The sequence below is a fragment of the Oryzias latipes genome, chromosome 5 (assembly GCF_053564925.1).
Source record: "Oryzias latipes strain Hd-rR chromosome 5, Olatipes_Hd-rR_3.1".
Taxonomy (NCBI): Eukaryota; Metazoa; Chordata; class Actinopteri; order Beloniformes; family Adrianichthyidae; genus Oryzias; species Oryzias latipes.
Genome location: NC_136241.1, coordinates 7,174,836 through 7,194,122, shown reverse-complemented (window position 1 = coordinate 7,194,122; position 19,287 = coordinate 7,174,836). Strand labels below are relative to the sequence as shown.

The following is a 19,287-nucleotide window of genomic DNA, read 5'->3' as shown; positions in this document are numbered from 1 at the left end:
GACCCAGATCCGTGTTTTTTGCCAGCAGTACACCTCGCATTCTACAGCAAGATTGACATCTACTGTTAAAGCTCTTCAAGATGGAATAAAAACTATTGAGCGGACTCTGTTTGTTGGTCGTGATGCCTCTGCAGCTGAGAATCTTCAAGCGAAACGGCGCGAGCTTTCTCATCTTATGGAGGAAAGGGCTAAGGGGGCCCTCATTAGGAGCCGATACCTCAGCCTCAAGGATATGGATGCATCCAGTTCTTATTTTTTTGGCTTGGAACAAACAGCTTGCTGTAGCAAGCAAATGTCCTGTCTGAAGCTGCCGAATGGAGAACTTACAACTGAACAGCGCGAAATCCGCAAATGTGCCTTGGATTTCTACAGGAACTTGTACTCAGCTGAGGACTGCTGCTCTGAGAGTACTGCTGACCTTTTGAGCGGCCTTCCTCAACTCAGCGCTGAAGACAGAGAGTCTGCAGACAGGCCCGTTACACTGGATGAGCTCTCAGATGCTTTACAGGGTATGGCCCTCGGACGAGCCCCGGGGTTGGACGGACTAACGGTGGAATTCTACAAACATTTTTGGGATTTACTAGGACATGATTTCCATAAAGTGGTCTTGAGGTGTTTCTCTGCAGGCATGATGCCTACTTCTTGTCGGAGAGCTGTACTGTCGCTCCTCCCCAAAAAGGGGGATCTGGCTCAGTTAAAGAACTGGAGACCTGTGGCTCTTTTATGCACAGACTATAAACTGATTTCCAAGCTTCTCGCCAACAGACTGAAAGGCTGCATGGACACATTAGTGCATGCAGACCAGACTTATTGTGTCCCTGACAGACACATTATAGACAACCTCTTTCTTATGAGGGATGTCTTTGACTTGTGCACCGAAGCTAATTTTCACTGTGGAATAATTTCCCTAGACCAAGAAAAAGCTTTCGACAGAGTAGACCACACCTACTTGTTTTCTACGTTGAGCGCCTTTGGGTTTGGTGGGACTTTTCTTTCTTGGGTGAAACTGCTCTATACTAGTGCCGAGTGTTTGGTGAAGGTCGGTGGTGGTCTTAGTAGACCCTTTCCAATGTCCCGTGGTATACGGCAAGGCTGTCCTATTTCTGGGCTGCTGTATACTTTGGCCATTGAACCTCTCTTGTGTAGACTACGACTTAAGATGACGGGGGTTTCCTTGCCAGGGTTAGGTGGGATGGCTCCTCCTTTGGTAGTGAGTGCCTACGCCGACGATGTCACTGTGTTTTTGACCAGTCAGGATGATGTCACCGCCCTTAGTGAGTGCTTTCAGATTTATGCCGAGGCATCTTCTGCTATGGTAAATTGGTCGAAATGCACAGCCTGTATGTCCGGGCAATGGGGGGGAAAAAACACCTCCTACATTGCCTGCAGACATAGTTTGGACCAGAAGGGGTCTAAAAGTTCTTGGGGTTTATATGGGTATAAGTGAGTTTCAAATGAAAAATTGGGATGGGATGTTGGACAAAGTTTGTGCTAGGTTGTCTAAATGGAAATGGTTGCTACCTCAGCTGTCTTACAGAGGACGTGTCCTGATTGCAAACAACCTGGTGGCCTCAATGCTATGGCAAAAACTGCTGGTACTTTCCCCTCCTAAAGATCTACTCACCAAGGTGCAGCGTGTGCTTACTGATTTTTTCTGGAACGGTAAACATTGGACACGAGAAGCTTCCCTGTTTCTGCCGCTAGCAGAAGGGGGGCAGGGATTAATTGACGTCACATCCAGACTGATGGCTTTCAGACTGCGGACTGCCCAGCGGCTGCTGTATCACAGCGGCATGCGATGGCTCGACACTGCCAAAATCCTCCTAAGAAGAGCCGGAGGCCTTGGCTATGACAAGCAGCTCTTCCTTGTGACCAGAGGGCATCTAGATTTAAGTGGTATCACTCCGTTCTATAGTTCAGTTCTTGACGCCTGGAGAGCTCTAAGGTTTATCCGTGCTCAGGATGCCACTCCTGGACTGTGGATACTCGAAGAACCCTTGTTCTTGTATACCCTCATTGACTCTCATCTTTTGACTTCGTCCTCAGTTAGATCAGCATTGAGAAATGCTGGTTGTGTGAAGCTGGGTCACTTGCTCTTACCCTTGGAAGCCATGAGACAACGGGTTGGTCTACGTCCCAGGCTCCTAGCTAAAGTGGTGGATGACGTCATGAAATCTGTTCCTGCCCAGTGGAAACAATTTCTTCAACTACTCAATGAAAGCTGGACTGGTACTTCTCAATATTCTTTTCCGCCCTTGACCGTCTCCCCAAATGTTGAGGATTGGACAGAAGATGAGGATAAACTGCTTGCCTTCGGTAATGCAGGACATGGGGAGTTTGAGACCATGGCAAAAAGGACACTATACACCACATGCGTGAAAGTACGACATCTGCAGTCGTTGAAAGACATGGATGCCTCCAAGTGGACTAAGGTTTTTGGAACAGGGCACACTCCAAAAGGACGCTGGCGGTCCCTGTACAAGCTGCCTGTTGAAAAACGCGCAGCTGATCTCCAGTGGAGAATTGTACACGGTGCAATAGCTACGAACAGATACAAAGCAAACTTTGTACCAACTCAATCAGACAAATGCGATTTTTGTGGGACATCTGAAACTCTGGCACATTTGGCAATAGAGTGTAACAGGCTAAGGGGTTTGTTTACAGTTTTGGAGGACTGGTGTCTCAGGCTCGGGGAGGTGTTCTCTCTCCCATTGTTCATTTTTGGCCCCAAATATACAGCCCGAAGGAAACATGTACACACCATACTCAATTTTATTTTCGCAACAGCTAAACTCGGAATCTGGCTAACAAGGTAAAACCGGTTACTCTCTGTTGGTTGTGTGGATGTTACCTTTATGTTTTTTTCTCTTCTGAAAAGTCGAGTGAATGTTGAATATGCTTACTTTAAGTTGATCGACGACCTTCAAAAGTTTAAAAATACGTGGGCTCTGGAGGGAGTTCTGTGTACTATCGGGGAGGAGGATAACATAGTGTTCAAATTCTAACGAATTACAGGCTATATACTGATTTTGTTGTTGATGCTCCGCAATGGGGTACTTTTTTTTTAGGTCTTATTATCTTTCTTTTAACGTACAGTGTGTCTTTAATTTAATGTGATTATTAAAGCTTTTGTAAAAATCAAAAAATCTTTCTTTCTTTCTTTCTTTCTTGCACTGCATGCTGGGAGATTGGTAGCGGCGTCAGCATGGACGGTGTGGGTGAGTGAGTGAGTTTGAGAGTTTGACAGAAAGTTTGTGTGGTTTAGTGCTCCTTTGTTCGTTTTCTATTTTGAGTTATTTACTGTTTTTAACGACTTTCACTGGTGAGTTTGGGGGATCAGCGGTTCACCCGCCTCGCCGGGATGGCGTCTCAGACGCCGTCCTTGTCCCTGAGGCATGGGATCCGCGTCCAACCCGACCCACAGGTGTCTGTTGAGACAATTCTCCTTGCCGTGGGAGACTTAGTTGGTCACGCCAACATTACTTATGCTTCTCGGATGAACAAAGGAGTGATAGTTTTTCTGACGGAGGAGCGTTTGGTATCTGACTTGATCGCGTGTGGCGTCACTGTGGGCGGGGAGTTCCTGCAGGTGTCCCCGCTCGCGGTGCCGTCGACGCGTGTCATTGTTTCGGGGGTTCCCCCGTTCATTCCCAACGACGCTCTGGAAAAAGAGCTGCAGCGTTACGGAAAGTTTGCTAGCGGTTTCCGAACTGTAGGTTTGGGCTGCAGGAGTGAGAAGCTGAGACATGTTCAGACCTTCCGCAGACAGGTTTTCATGTTTCTGAGCTCTTCTGCTCAGACTCTGGACGTGTCCTTCCGCGTGAAGCACGGGGATGGCAATTATTTGGTCTATGCCAGCACGGGAAATCTGAAGTGCTTTGAGTGCGGAAACGCTGGGCATAAGCGCGCCGCCTGCCCTCACAGGGCAGCTGAAGGGCGGCCTGATGAGGCCGCTCCGGCCGCTCAGGTGGAGCAGGGGCTCGCCGCTGCAGACTGTGTGGGTGTGGGGGACCCCGCCCTTCTAACTGGTACAGATCCTGGTGAAGGTTGCAGCTCTGAAGCTGCTCAGAGCAGCAATAGTGAGGTTAATGTTAGAGACAACACTGTTGCTTCTGCCTCAGAGCTTCAGGAGGAGTCTGAAGGTGGTGTGAGTGTCAGTGTTGAGAATGTTGGCGGTATTTCTGACCATTCTAGTGGTGATAAAATGGGCACAGGGGTGACTGGTGAAGGGGTTGAGTGTGCAGATGGACAGTCTGCTGTTACTGATGATTTTTCTGCTGTGATTCCTCCTCCTGTCACCACAGACATGGAGCTGGATTCAGACTCTGACTGTGTCTCTCTGGCAGAGTCCCAGATATCGTCCGATGACATTTATTCACTTGAGGAAATCAATCACTTCCTAGAAGATTCATTTGGTAGACCAGTTAAAGTGGCTGATTATTTTCCAGATTTGGAGAAGTTCATTCTGACGTCACTAACTTTGCAGAAACAGGTTGACTTTAATATACTTGATGAAAAGAAACGGTTTAGATTAAAGAAACATGTCACTACCGTTCGTAAACAGTTGAAGGCTTTGAAGGGTAAAAGCTCCAGAAGGTTGAAAATGAAGAAAAAGGGTGAAACACTGACGTAGTTATGACTGTGTGTGTGTGTGGATGATTCTTTTCCTGTTATTTTCTTCACTTTTCCTTCTTCACTCTATGTTTACATTTAAGGCAGGCTCTTTAAACATTAATGGTGGGAGGGATGCGGAAAAGAGGGCGATTATTAAAGACATTTTTGAAGATAAAGCTCTGGATATTTTGTTTTTACAGGAGACACATAGTGATGTACTGACTGAAGCAGAATGGGCTCTGTGGTGGAGGGGTCAGTCTTTCTTTTCTCATGGTACAGTCTTCTCTGCTGGGGTGGCGGTTCTTTTTTCACCTCGGCTGAGTCTTAATATCTTATCCGTTAGTGAGGTGGCCGCGGGCAGGTTCCTCGCTGTGAGGGTTGAACTGAACGGGTTTAAATTTTGTTTGATCAACTTTTATGCACCTGCAGAAGGTGCTCACAGAATCCCCTTTTTCCTCACTTTAGAGGATTTTTTGAAGAACTGTGATCCAGGGGACGTTATAGTAATGGGCGGTGACTGGAACTGCACGTTAGATTTTACTTTAGATAGAACAGGTGCAGAACCTCATTTTCAGTCATCATCGGTTTTATCAAAGATTGTTTCTGACTCTTCTTTGGTTGACGTGTGGCGGCTTAATAATCCCCAAACCAGACAATACACGTGGGCCAGGAATGTGGGTGGAAAATTGAGCCTCGCTAGACTGGACAGATTTTATATCACAGACAGTTTTAGAAACAGGGTTTATGGATGTTCCATTTATCCAGTTGCTTTTAGTGATCATCATATGATAACACTAGAATTACACCTTGGATCTTCTACAAAAGGAAGTTCATACTGGCATTTCAATGTGAAGCTTCTACTGGATAGAGTTTTTTGTGAGAAATTTGAGTTTTTTTGGGAGCTTTGGAGATATAGAAGATCTGATTTTGTTTCTGTTAGCCAGTGGTGGGAGGTGGGTAAAGCACAAATACGGGTTTTCTGTCAGCAGTATACGAGCCATTCCACAGTTGCAACTAAGAGAGCAATATCTGCTTTGGAAAAAGAAATTTCTGGGCTAGAAAACACTTGTTCAACTCATAGTGCTTCACAAGGTCAATTACTTAAGAGCAGACGGGGTGAACTGAGTTCATTTCTCCGTGAAAGGGCTAAGGGAGCTTTAGTTCGAGCTCGGTTTACCACCATCAGAGACATGGATGCTCCCACGTCGTTCTTTTTCAACCTGGAGAAATCTGTTTCTAGGAAGAAACAGATGGTCTGTCTGCGCCTTCTTGATGGGACTGTTACTACGAGTCCGGCTGCCATGAGAACTCTTGCGGTGGATTTTTATAGCGGCTTATTCGGAAAAGAGGACTGCGACAGCGACTGTGTGGATCAGCTGATGGAGGGACTCCCACGACTGAGTGACGCAGACAGGGATCTTTTGGACTCTACAATCTCCATGGAGGAATTGACTGCTGCTGTGGGTCAGATGGCGCTCGGGAGGTCTCCTGGTTTGGATGGGCTGCCGGCGGATTTTTATAAACACTTCTGGAAGTGCCTGGGCCCGGATCTACTAGAGGTGTTCAAGGATTGCTCACAGACTGGATTGTTACCTTTCTCATGCCGTCATGCTGTTCTCTCTCTTCTTCCTAAGAAAGGAGACTTAACTCTCCTGAAGAACTGGAGACCGCTTGCCTTGCTCTGTACAGACTATAAGTTGCTCTCTAAGGTCCTGTCCAATAGACTTAAGAATGTTTTAGGTGTAATCATTCACAGAGGCCGGGGGTGGATGAAGTCCGCCCTGAGCACCTCAAGTCTCTGGATGCTGTGGGAGTGTCTTGGCTGACACGTCTCTGCAGCATCGCGTGGCGGTCGGGAACCGTACCACTGGACTGGCAGACAGGGGCGGTGGTTCCCCTCTTTAAGAAGGGGGACCGGAGGGTGTGTTCCAACCATAGGGGAATTACACTCCTCAGCCTCCCTGGGAAAGTCTATGCCAGGGTACTGGAGAGGAGAGTCCGTCCGATAGTCGAACCTCGGATTCAGGAACAACAGTGCGGTTTCCGTCCTGGTCGTGGAACAGTGGACCAGCTCTACACCCTATCTAGGGTGCTGGAGGGTTTGTGGGAGTTCGCCCATCCAGTCCATATGTGTTTTGTGGATTTGGAGAAGGCGTTCGACCGCGTCCCCCGTGGCATCCTGTGGGGGGTGCTCTGGGAGTATGGGGTCCGGGGAGCCTTACTGAGGGCTGTCCGGTCTCTGTATGACCGGAGTAGGAGCTTGGTCCGCATAGCCGGCAGTAAGTCAGACCTGTTCCCGGTCCACGTTGGACTCCGGCAGGGCTGCCCTCTATCACCGGTTCTGTTCATAGTTTTTATGGACAGAATTTCTAGGCGCAGCCAGGGGCCGGAAGGGATCTGGTTTGGGGACCACAGGATTTCCTCTCTGCTTTTTGCAGATGATGTTGTCCTGTTGGCTTCATCGAACCGGGACCTCCAGCGTGCATTGGGGCGGTTTGCGGCAGAGTGTGAAGCGGCTGGGATGAGGGTCAGCACCGCTAAATCTGAGGCCATGGTCCTTGACCGGAGAAAGGTAGTTTGCCATCTCTCGGTCGGTGGAGTGTCCTTGCCCCAGGTGGAGGAGTTTAAATATCTTGGGGTCTTGTTCACGAGTGAGGGAAAATCGGAGCGTGAGATTGACAGGCGGATCGGAGCAGCGTCCGTAGTTATGCGGTCGCTCTATCGGTCCGTCGTGGTGAAGAGAGAGCTGAGCCGAAAAGCAAAGCTCTCAATTTACCGGTCGATCTACGTTCCAGTACTCACCTATGGTCATGAGCTATGGGTCATGACCGAAAGAACGAGGTCCCGAATACAAGCGGCTGAAATGAGCTTCCTCCGCAGGGTGGCTGGGCGCTCCCTTAGAGATAGGGTGAGAAGCTCGGTCACCCGCGGAGAGCTCAGAGTAGAACCGCTTCTCCTCCACATCGAAAGGAGCCAGTTGAGGTGGCTCGGGCATCTAGTTCGGATGCCTCCTGGACGCCTCCCTGGAGAGGTGTTCCGGGCATGTCCCACTGGGCGGAGGCCCCGGGGAAGACCCAGGACACGCTGGAGAGACTACGTCTCTCGGCTGGCCTGGGAACGTCTCGGGGTCCCCCCAGAGGAGCTGGAGGAAGTGGCTGGGGTGAGGGAAGTCTGGGCATCTCTGCTCAGTCTGCTGCCCCCGCGACCCGGTCCCGGATAAGCGGAGGAAGATGGATGGATGGATCATTCACAGAGATCAGTCCTATTGTGTGCCTGACCGATCTATTATGGACAATCTTTTTCTTGTACGTGATTTATTTGATGTTTGCAAACACTGTGACACCTCAGTTGGACTATTATCCTTGGATCAGGAGAAGGCCTTCGATAGGGTTGATCATATTTATTTATTTTCTGCTTTGAGAGCTTTTGGTTTTGGAGAGTTTTTTACGTCTTTGTTGGCTCTTTTGTATAAGGAGGCTTTTTGTTTAGTCAAGATTGGTGGCGGACCGAGCAGACCTGTTATGGTTCAGAGAGGGATTAGACAGGGATGTCCACTTTCTGGACAACTGTACGCTATTGCCATTGAACCTTTTCTCCATAGGCTACGTACTCTGCTTACAGGATTGATGTTACCAGAAATGTCCCACAAACCGTCTCTTGTGGTGTCTGCATATGCAGATGACGTAACGTTTTTTGTTCGACATCAGGCAGATATTGATTCTCTGTGCAATGTTCTGGATCTTTTCCAAAGGGCTTCTTCGGCTAAGGTGAACTGGGGTAAGAGCACCGCTCTATTGTTGGGACGTTGGTCGGGCTCCACATTGCCTCTTTTGCCTGGGAATCTTGATTGGGGAATGGAGGGGATGAAGTTTTTAGGAGTTTATTTGGGCAGTGACGTTTTTCAGAAAAAGAATTGGGAGGGTGTCATGGAGAGAGTGTGTGCCAGACTGTCTAAATGGAAATACCTGCTGCTTCAGCTTTCCTTCAGGGGTAGAGTTCTTGTTGTCAATAACTTGGTTGCCTCGACACTTTGGCATAGTATGATGGTGTTGCCTCCTCCTGCAAGCCTCATCACTGCACTTCAAAAGACCGTGGTGGATTTCTTTTGGTCTGGTCATCATTGGCTAAGAGCTGCCATTCTCTACCTGCCGGTTGAGGAGGGCGGTCAGGGACTGATTGATATTTCGGCCCGTGTAGCCGCCTTTAGACTGCGGACAGCGCAGCGTCTGCTCCACGGTTTTGGACTGCCGTGGTTGGATACTGCATGTGTGCTGCTGAGGAAAGCTGGGGGTTATGGATTTGACAAACATTTGTTTCTGCCCCAGCTTCATACCTTGGACCTGACTGGACTTTCACCTTTCTACTGCTCTGTCCTACAAGCCTGGCGACTGTTGCTCTGCAAAAGGGAAATAGTTTCAACACCTGGAATATGGCTGTTCGAAGAACCCATTTTTGGAAACGACCTCCTCAACTCACAGATTCTGGTTTCTGCTACCATGAGGTCGAAGTTGAGAGATGCGGGCTGTGTGAAGCTTGGACATCTCCTAATGACTCCTGCTCCTGAGCTTTCTGCTTTTACCGGAATAAGATCTCTCAGAACATTGGAAAATCTCGTGAAGGAGATTTGTCTCTCCTTGCCTGTGTCCTATCAAACCTATGTGATGGATCCTACTGCATCTAGCCAGTGGGTGGATGGTGTGGATTTCATCTTTCCTCCTCTGCAGGTTTCTCCGGCCTGCGAGGGATGGCAGGAGGACGGAACTAAACTCCTGTCCTGGACTACTCCTCAAATAGGAACTTTTGAAACGATTGGGAAGAAGGCTTTATATCTTTTGTGTTAAAGTTTTGAACTTGCGCTCCTTGATGGACGTCAGAGTGTCGAGGTGGGCTGAGTTGTTTGGCACGGGGTCTTCCCCGAGGGGCTGTTGGAGATCCCTGTACAAAGCTCCTGTTGAGAAACGGGTAGGTGACCTCCAGTGGAGGGTCGTACACGGGATCATAGCCACGAACAGATATCTGGTGCACCTTAATCCTGGCGCGGGGGATGGGTGTCCGTGCTGTTCTGTTGCAGAAACTGTGGAACATCTTTTTTTGCAGTGTCAACATCTGACTGGACTTTTTTCTTTTCTTCGTTCTTTTTTTGAGGGGCTGGGAGAACAGTTTTCATCTGTGTGTTTCATTTATGGGCCAAAATATTTGGCCAGAAAGCGGAGAGTCCATGTTTTGTTAAATTTTCTTTCCGGTGAAGCCAAGTTGGCGGTATGGTTGACGAGGAAAAATCGGATACGGGGAGTTGGGTCTGACGATGTCCTGTTTCTTTTTAAAAGACTTTTGGTGGCAAGGTTGAACGTCGAATTTGGTTTTTATAGGCTCACACATGCACTTGATGTTTTTGAAAATATTTGGGCTGTACAAAATGTTTTGTGTTTCGTCAAGGATGACTCTTTAGTGGTAAATTTTTGAGTTTGTTTCTTTGTTTTTGTGTTTTTCTTTAATTTTTTGATGTGAATATTTCATTTGTTTAATGATGATTGGTCATTAAAGGTGTTTTGAAACTCAACTCTTTCTTTCTTTCTTTCTTTCTTTCTTTCTTTCTTTCTTTCTTTCTTTCTTTCTTTCTTTCTTTCTTTCTTTCTTTCTTTCTTTCTTTCTTTCTTTCTTTCTTTCTTTCTTTCTTTCTTTCTTTCTTTCTTTCTCAGGATGCACCACACTGTTGATTTTGCCACTCCTAATACTGTAGCAATTTCTGGAATGGTTTTTTCCTGTTTTGTCATCTTAATGATGTCTCCTTTCACCTGCATGGAGAGCTCCTTTGACCGCACGTTGTCTGTTCACAGCAAAATCTTCAAAATGCAAGCACAAGTCCTTTAATCAACTCCAGGCCTTTTATCTTCTTCACTCATAATGACATAATAAGGGAATTGCCCACATCTGCCCATGCAATAGCATGGAAGTCAATTGTCCAATTGCTAACAGGCCTATGAAATGAAGGGATTGTGTTTAAAAAATGCTTTAGTTTTTCACATTTTTATGCAATCTTTTTGTTCAACCCATGGAATAAAAGCTGAAAGTCTGCAGTTCAATGGCATCCGAGTTGTTTTATTTAAAATTCACTGTGGTGATGTATAGAAACTAAATTAGAAAGAATGTGTCTCTTTCCAAATATTTATGATCCTGACTGTATAAAAGATCTAAAAGGGGTGGGGCCCGTCCACACACACACACTCAAATGTTGCAAACATACCCGTTGGATCCAATAATGTTCACATACAAACAAGTAAACATGGACATAATACACCTAATGTTCCCACACCCATACTTATGCATTCAGACAAACACATGTGAAACATTTCATTCAGTCACGGCAACTATTTATGCAAAAGTGAGATAGGATAAAGACATTTTATCATTTTATGGATTTTTGAGCTCAATGCTTTTTTAAAAATCTGTATACATTTATGTGAAACTCAGTACAAGGATCAAGCATTAAGCATTAACAAAAGTGACTGCAGTTGAAGGGAGCCCTGTAACAGAGCTGGAGTGGGTGCAGGACATAAAGCTCACACTGTGTCAGTGTCTGATATTTTTTTGTGTGTAGTGGGGGTGTTACCAGTTCATTGGATGCGGACTAACAGGCATGTATGCCTGCAGACCCTTACAAACAGACAGTGGCTCTATAACCAGAGTGTCTGCAATCCTCACCAGTTCAGAGAGCAACAGGGACCTTTATATAACAGCTGGTAGCAGAGTGGGAGTGAAAAAAAGGAGATTAACAAAACAATTATGGTTGCACGGTGGAGTAGTGGTTAACACTCTCACCTCACAGCGACAGGGCCTTGGTTTATGTCCCAGCTGAGTCCTTTCTGTGTGGAGTTTGCATGTTCTCCCTGTGCATGGATATATTTTCTCCAAAAACAGGGCGCACTGGGTTATAGGGGTCGGTAAGTGACAACAGGGTTAAAGATCGATTCAAATGATTGTTTAGGTAAAATAATGATGGCTGGGGCTTAATTTTTTTTTGTCTACTCTCAGCTCATTTTCAAATGTAGGGCATGAACTGATAAAGTGAAATCACTTGACTTGTTTATTCTTGCCAAAACTGCTGAAAATGTCTAAAAAGCAAGAATATCCATCTTTTTCTAAACAAGTTATTACTTGCAGACATGAAGCCAGGAGACTCTGTCACTCTTATTTAGAGCATAAATCAAAGATTACCTAGCTGCTTAAATCAAAAACCCTATACCATGTTGTCTGTCACTAGCTGTTATTTACAGTTTCTACAAGGCTTGGCTCCCACTCTGCCCACCCATCTGTGTCTTTATGTCTGTATGTACTGTATGAATGAAGTTTGATTAGAGAGTAGAGCACCTTAACAATTAAAAAAAGCACTGAAAAACTTGCCATTAGCCATTTGTGATGCCAAAGTCAGCTCACTGATGCAGGGCTCGACATAGCCATTTGTCCGCTGGCCCGGTCCTGTTTTTCAAGCAGTACGGACCACAAGACTTTATTTTTTACTTGTCCGCTCGGGCCATTAAAATATCTAACGGTTAATACATTTTTCACCTTTTTCAATAAAGTATATTTTGCGAAAACGTGTAGATTTACCTCGTCTTTATAATTCACTTTTTCTGCTAGTCCTGTGTTCAGACTTCAAGGGTTTCTATGGGAAACCTTTTATCACTCTTCTCCTCCTCTCCCGCCTGCGCGCGCGGCTGTCACTGCCGAGCACCACGCGGCACCCGCTCACTCAATTTTTTTTTTCAAACTTTATTGAATGTAACAATTCAATACTAAACAATGTTAAACAGCAAGAACGAAGGAACAAGCCAGTGGGTTATTATTACATTTTAGGCAGATATATTTAAACTGACACACATATCAGCGCGCCCCCTGGTGGTTTTTCACCACGATGATCATAAATCCGACACCGTCACTGAAGAGACACTGAAGCATGTCAGAGATGTGGAAGACATGGCAGGAATAGATAGGAATATGTTAGATGGAGTGACGGGTGGAATTAGTAGTATGGACAGCAAGATATTTAATGAATGCATTGAAGATGAAACTGTATGCACTAAGCTTTAAGCTGAATGTCAAAGAATCAAAGGCAACTCAAAATACCTGAATCTCAGACTCAAATGGAGTATAAGGTCAAACTACTTAATTTTGTTTTTCTTTACAACACTGTAAGCAGTAAGTATTTCTAGTTAGCTGAATGATCTCAGTAATTTAATTTTATTTAATTTTTCAATTATTTAATTTAATTAAGTAACGAAAGTAGGGCTGGGCGATATGGCCTAAAAATAAAATCTCCGATACAACGCCGCTTGTATCGTTGTATCGTGACAGCGATACTTTTGTCAGTTTACCTTGTTGCATTTTCAAAAGTGCAGAATAAAATGTGACACTGAATTTCAAACAGCACATTGTAATTTTTGCATCTATTATTAAAGTATTTATTAATAGTAATACAGTGGAAATTAGTAGATTTGGTTAGCATGTTGATTTACGGTATGCGCCCCTAAATTTTCTGGTTGTGCCCCTAAAATTTTCAGTTGGGGGCCACTGTGCTCCTAGTGAAAAAAGTTAGTCTGGAGCCCTGGGCAGCATGAAAACTTCTTAACTAGTGCTACTTACTTCACTGCAGTGCTCTCTTCAAAACATCTGAAACAGACTAGAGCAGATTTAAGTTTGATATGCTCTATTTTCAGTAATTGAAAAGTGTATAAATAAGCGCTAGATGTCACCAGAATGCACCAAATTTCCCCATATTAAAATTTTCCGGGGGGGCATGCCCCCGGACCCCCCTAAAGTTGCAAGCACCTGCGGAGCTGTGTGCAGTGTCGGGCCAGTAACTTTCAGGCAGGGCCAGTAACTTTCAAAACCTACTGGCCCTGTGGGCCAGTGCAAATTTCTGGGCTATGTCAACCCCTGCTGATGTATCATCAGTCCCCAGTGAATAACTGGGGAGGGGACAGAAAGAAAATACAGGAAAAAAGAGCTTGCTGTTAAAAGGACAAAGCTTCTCTGAAACACACCATACCAGACATTTAATTACTTTGTGTAATAATTTATTTGAAAGATAAATATAATTTTAGAGCTGAAAGAGATTCTTTAAGGAAGTGTTTTTTCTGTTCTGAATTGTAACCCTTGTGCTATCCTAGGCACTTTAACATTGGGAGTGGCGTCATCTGGACCCCACAAGACAGTACGCTGAACCTTTTTTTTCCAATGATTTGTGTCCATGGATTACATGAAATCCTCTCCACCTTTATCCACCTTTGTCATGGTAAGGATAACAACTCAATGGGTAATGCTTTCTTTTACAGTACTGTATTAACAGTGTACTTAAGTGGTATTTTCATGGTACTTATTGTGTAACTACTGGGTACTTACAGGGTATTTACATGGTACCTTTTATGGGACTTACTCGGTACTTACATGATACTTACTGTGTATTTATGTGGTACTATTTGGTTCATACTTATGTGGTACATACTGGGTATTTATAATATATTTACTGGGTATTTACATGTTGTGCAAAGGTGTCTTTTGTGGTACTTACCACATGTAAGAACAAGGTAAGTAAAAATAAAGTATCTTGACCTTTTGGTCTGAACTCGTATGTTTCAAGGTATTTACCAGGAATTTACCACAGAAATTACCCCTTAAGTACAATGAAACTGGACTGTAAAGGAAAGTCAGTCCTATTTCCACTTTGTATTTCATTAAAGTCGTTATGCTTTTTATGTTCATTTGAGCTTGTATTGTGATTTTTCTTGCAGTTACAACCATGAAGAAGTCCTGCACCGTTACCAAACTCTACCGAAGGAATTTCGACGGACAAAAAGCACGACCCTCACATGTCGCCAGTGTAATAGAGACAAAAATACAATAGATTTGATTGCAACTATTGCAGAAATGACTTTGGCTGGAAAAGGGGGGATCAGGGGCCATTTCCTGTTTTCACGGTGGGTGACAAACTCATGAGTTATGCAAAGGAGAGCAAATCATTCCTGGAACAACACAAAACTCTGGAACAAAGATAAACAATATGAAAAAAATCTGTTCTTTAGAATGCTCCTTTTTACTATTTTGTTGAGAACTTAAAACAAATGTCATTGTGATGACACTTTGTATGCTGCAGAAGTGTATCATATTAAAGATTGTTGTTTTCACTGCTGTCTTGTTTCTCTTTAAATTGTTATGTTACAAGAAGTAATCAGGCCAGAATATGTTTTTACAATGCAGTTACTTCACCTTTACCAACAATTTAGCATTCTCTCCTTTTGTAAGGTCAGAAGACCAAGAGTGTTTTTACACTGTACGGAAAGGTAATACGTGAACATACCCAGCATTTACTACTGAAAGTACCATGTAGTTGAGTGGAAATAGGGCTTACTTTCTTTTACAGTTCAGTTTCATTGTACTTAGGGGGTAGTTTCTGTGGTAAATTCATGGTAAATACCATGAAACATACGAGTGCAGACCTAAAGGTCAAGGTACTTTATTTGTACTGACCTTGTTCTTACATGTGGTAAGTACCACAAAAGACTCCTTTGCACAATATCTAAATACCCGGTAAGTATATTATAAATACCCAGTATGCAGTGACGTGCGGTGAGGTTAATGGCTGGTGAGGTTAATGGCTGGTGAGGCACTGACGTCATCAGTCAGATTTACAAACACATGAACCATACTGAGTAACCTATTCACCATTTGATTGACAACAGTTAACGTGTTTTGTTTAAAATATCATTTCAACGTGTTTTTTTTTCATATACAAACTGCAGCATAGAAAAAAACAAACGTTATTATCGTCTAAATTTACTTGTAAATAAAGTCCATACGCCGATCCTTCTAAAGAAAATGACTTGCCGCTTGCTATCACTTATTCTATTGTTTTTTAGCGTCATAATCTCAGGGCTCACCGGCGCCCCCTAACATGAGGCACGAGAATGTCTGGCCTCACCCAGCGGCTTTTTCGCCGGCGTTAAGCGCTCAGCACAAGAAACACGTCCCTCACATACAGTTATTTATAAAAACAAACACTGTACATCATATACATCTGCTAAATTATGTAAACTCAGCTCATATAGTACAAGTGATTGAACCGACATACAGAGAGACAGCAGTACCGTCTGACTGCATAGGTATTGCCCAATCCAAGGTGAGGCTCAGCGGGCTGGTGCCTCATCGCACGTCACTTCTTATTATCTGAACGGCAAATGCGGAAATTCAGCGATTTTGAAAAGAAAAATCACCCAAAAATGGTACATTTAAATGGAAAATGACTGCAAAGCACAAATTACTGATTAAAAATAATAATTGAATTTATTTTTTCTCTTTTCTTCCCATAATGACAGGTGAGGCACAGCCTCACCTGTCATTTCTGCACTGCACGTCACTGCCAGTATGTACCACATAGGTATGAACCAATTAGTACAAAATAAATATACAGTAAGTAACATGTAAGTACCCAGTAAGTCCCATAATAAGTACCATTTAAACACACTGTAAGCACCAAGTCAGTCCTTGTTTATCGCTACCTGACAAATTTAGTGGGAGGTCCTAGCACCGCTGTGTGTTCCTCATGCAATGTGAACTGCGTCTCCGGCATGAGACCTGTCTCTATCCTACTGGGGAAACCAAGGTGTCACTCCTGTGCTCACTTCTCACCGGCAAGGCACTCGATTGGTTATAGGCCAATCCATTCATACACCGCGTTCACCCGGCAGCTCCGAAAAGTCTTCCAACACACGGCTGACAGCAAGGATCCGGGAGATCATTTGCTGGAAATAACCCAGTGAAAGGACACTGTTTCAGTACATTCTCTGAGGTTCCTAACCCTGGCGACACAAAATGACTGCACTTCAAACACCCTCGCCTTTCACTCTCTGAAGAGATGCTGGCATGTTGTGACAGGGGCCTGGATATGGAATCACTCCTTGAATCAGCCATTTGACTGGATCACCTGATGCGTTCCCGGCACCCACATGTCACTCCTTCTAGTTCCTCCTCAATACATTCAACACCACTCCAGCCCACCCAAACTGCAGACCTCGAACCGATGCACCTGGGTTCCACTCTTCTGTCCACTGCGGAATGTGGGAGATATCACCGTGAAAAGTTGTTTCTACTGCGGACAGCCGAGCCACCGGCAAGCAGCCTGCCCCATCCAACCGCCACGTCGTTCCAACGAGCCATTGATATTTGAGGTCGCAGTCACCCTTTATGTGAACCACAGCCATGTAAGACACAGGCAATGTTAGATTTGGATGCTACTGGTAACTTCATCAATCTGTTCTTTGACCATACTTGTGCAGTCCCTCTCCTCCCTTGCAATGCTCAAGTTGCATTCTCTGTTCTAGACGGCCGGCCGCCGGACACAGGGAGGATTCATTACCTCACTCAAGACATCTGGCTCACCTCATGTCTCGACCACCACGAAGTTATCCAGTTTTTTGCCATCAACTCTCCTCACGGACCTGTCATATTGGGACTTCCATGGTTGGAGAGGCATGGCCACAGCATCATCTGGTCATTACGGCAGCAATTGTTCTCCTCCACCTTCTGTGTTAACCAGTGTCTTCGGAACAAAGGAGGTCGGAGGTGTAACCCAGAAGACTCTCTTCAGACACGTGTAGCCTTTACAAACCTTAAGGAAGCTTTTTCAATGCCAGAAGCAGGGGTTGTACCTGCTTAGTACAGGGACTTGCAAGAGGTGTTCAGCAAACAGAACGCCATCCAGCTACCTCTGCACGGATCCTATGACTGCCCTATTTATCTCCTGCCGGGAGCCACTCCTGCCCAGGGAAGGGTCTTTCCTCTGTCTCAATCACAAACTGAGGCAATGCAGGCGCACATCAAGAGGGAGCTGGCCAAGGGGTTCATCCAGCTGTCCACTTCTCCTGTGTCTGCTGGGTTCTTCTTCCTGAAGGAAGAAAGATGGGGGTTTTAGGCCATGCATGGACTTTCACAGCCTGAATGAGTTCATAGTAAAGTATCGTTACCCTCTGCCCCTGGTTCCTGCAGCTCTGGAGCAACTACGGACTGTGCAATTCTTCACAAAGCTGGACCTGTGCAGTGCATATAACCCCATTCAGATCTGTGCAGGTAAAGAATGGAAAACCACATTCTCTACAACCTTGGGGCACTACAAGTGCCTGGTCATGCCCTTTGGCCTCTTCAATGCTCCTTCTGTGTTCCAGGCCTTCATTAATGATGTCTTCTGGGACCTGCTCAACAAGTTTGTCATTGTGAAAATAAACAACATCCTGGTTTACTCTGACACTTTGGAGGAGCACGTGTCTCACGTCCATCATGTCCTGCACAGCCTTAACACCCACTGGTTGTACGGCAAGCAGGAGAAATGTGAATTTCACCAGTCTCATTCTTGGGCTAAGTCATCAGTGTTCAGGGGGTGGCCATAGAACAAGGGAAGGTAGAGGCTGTGCTCCAGTGGCTGCAGTCAAAGTCTGTGCAAAACCTTTAGACGTTTTCTGAGCTTTGCCAACTTCTACCGGTGGTTTATCAGGGCGATGCACCACTTACCTCACTCAAGGGCGGTCCGTGTCAGTTACACTGGAGACCCACAGCCACTCAGGCCTTCAAGTCCCACTTCTCCCAGGTTCCCATACTCCGCCATCCGGATCCCACATCCTAGTTCATTGCAGAGGTAGATGTTCCTAGTACCGGCATTGGGAGGGTCCTATCCCAATGCTACAGTCAGCCAGCCAAAACATACCTCTGTTCCTACTACTCTCGGTAGCTCACCAACACTGAGCGCAACTATGACTTGGGTGACCGTGAGCTGTTGGCCATGAAGGCGGCATTTGTTGAGTGGAGGTTTTGGTTGGATGCAGCTTCGCTACTATTCATTGTTTTGACCGTCCTCCGTAACCTGGAGTACATCCATACTGCTAAGCAACTCAACCATTGCCAGGCATGCTGGCCCCTGTCCTTTTCTCGTTTCCAATTCCAGATCACCTGGCTCCAAGAATGGCAAAGCAGATACGCTGTCTGATCCAGGACACCTCCCCTGATGCTCTGTCTGATCCCAAACCCATTGTCTAACCTACGCTCATCCTGGCTCCAGTAAAATGGGATATAATGACCGAACTTGCCCAGATCAATGAACAACATCTGCATCCTCTGTTTTGCCCAGCCAACCGTACATTTGTCCCTCTGTCCCATCGGCAGCAAGTGCTCCACCTGGTCCATGAAACACCTGCCGGCAGGTAAGGTAACCGCCACACAAACTCTATCTGCCAATCTGGCAACCCTGCAGGCAGACGTTGCACAGTACGTCACCCAGTGTTACACCTGCTAGAGGACCTCGGTCCCTTGTCAGTGCCCCGCTGGTCTCCTGCAGTTGCTGTGTCAGACTTTCCCTCTGCCTAAGCTGCCGTCGGCTCAGGAGACTGCAGAGCACCTGCTTCACCAAGTCTTCCAGTACTGTGGCCTTCCTGAGGACATCGTGGCAGACTGGGGTCCTCAGTTCATGTCCCGAGTATGATGAGCAATGTGCAAAGGCTTGGGCATCCCCATCAGCCCAACATCAGGTTAGTCCAATGGCCAGGCGGAACGTATGAACCAGTGGGTGATTTGATTCCTGAGGACTTACTGTCATCAGCGGCAGGAGGACTGGAGTCGGTTCCTGTCTGGGCG

General features: G+C 45.7%; 1 long non-coding RNA gene across 1 annotated transcript in view; it reads left to right on the top strand.

Moving 5' to 3' along the window:
* The window catches only part of LOC144992122 (uncharacterized), an 88,434-nt gene extending 73,641 nt beyond the window's left edge, over nucleotides 1–14,793 (top strand). Inside the window, exons 2-3 of the long non-coding RNA XR_013655919.1 lie at nucleotides 13,782–13,906; nucleotides 14,403–14,793. This is a non-coding gene — a long non-coding RNA (uncharacterized LOC144992122). The remainder of the gene's footprint in view (nucleotides 1–13,781; nucleotides 13,907–14,402) is intronic.
* The last annotated feature ends 4,494 nt before the right edge of the window (nucleotides 14,794–19,287 follow it).